This window comes from Rattus rattus, chromosome 11 (genome assembly GCF_011064425.1).
Source record: "Rattus rattus isolate New Zealand chromosome 11, Rrattus_CSIRO_v1, whole genome shotgun sequence".
Lineage (NCBI taxonomy): Eukaryota > Metazoa > Chordata > Mammalia > Rodentia > Muridae > Rattus > Rattus rattus.
Window position 1 is genome coordinate 81,477,058 of NC_046164.1, and position 990 is coordinate 81,478,047.

The 990-nt window shown below is 39.3% G+C and overlaps 1 pseudogene; it reads left to right on the plus strand.

Annotated features, from left to right (window-relative positions):
- The first annotated feature begins 601 nt into the window (after positions 1-601).
- Positions 602-749, plus strand: LOC116913020 (annotated as a pseudogene).
- Positions 750-990: the final 241 nt, after the last annotated feature.

Sequence of the window (990 nt, forward strand, 5' to 3'; positions counted from 1 at the left end):
TATGTGCTTTTTAAAAAGAATACTTATGCTCTTGCTCTCTTGCTTCCACTCTCCCTATTCCCTTCCCCCCTCTTTCTCCATGTGTCATGGGTGGCCTCTACTTCTCTTTTCTCCTTCTTCTTCTTCTTCTTCTTCTTCTTCTTCTTCTTCTTCTTCTTCTTCTTCTTCTTCTTCTTCTTCTTCTTCTTCTTCTTCTTCTTCTTCTTCTTCTTCGTCGTCCTCGTCATCGTCGTCGTCGTCGTCCTCCTCCTCCTCCTCCTTCTCTTCTTCTTCTTCCTCTCTCTCTCTCTCTCTCTCTCTCTGCCTTTCTCTGCCTCTATTATCCTCTCAACTCCCCTCCTCATGCCCTGAATAAACTCTATTCTATACTAAAAAAAAACAAAAACAAAACAAAAACAAAAAAAACTTGTCCATCAGAATATGGTAAGATGTTTTTGAGCTCAGTAACCTGATGCTGGGGAATTGCTTATTATAATCTGAAAAGATTTAAGGGCAGATGGAGGGTTTGAGACTGCTAAGATGGGTGACTGCTGTATGGAAACCCGTTTCCTTTTTGTTAGTTTCTCTGTTCTAGAATGTGCATATTAAATGTAAAATGATAATGTTTACCTGGTAAGAGAGATACCACGATCGAGGCGTTAGTTTTTAAGGTCCATGCTACTGCACTTTTGCTGTGCCTGTCCCTGTGACTTCTCCAAATGTGGAAGATTCAGCTGCACAATTTATAACAATGGAGGATATTATCTGTACAGAAAATAAAATAATAACAATCAAATAACAAGCTGCAAAGAACAAAAGGGTGACTGGGGATAACCCCAACAGACTAAGAGAATGGAGAGAGCCTGAAATTCAAAACTGAAGACAAAGCAATAAGTGGGATGTTTTTGTTTTCACTACTCAATGATGAGTTATTGGACACTGATGACTGATATTCAGAGGAGGATTTTTACATTCACTGAAAATTTGGAAATCAGTGATTGCTGGGCTTAG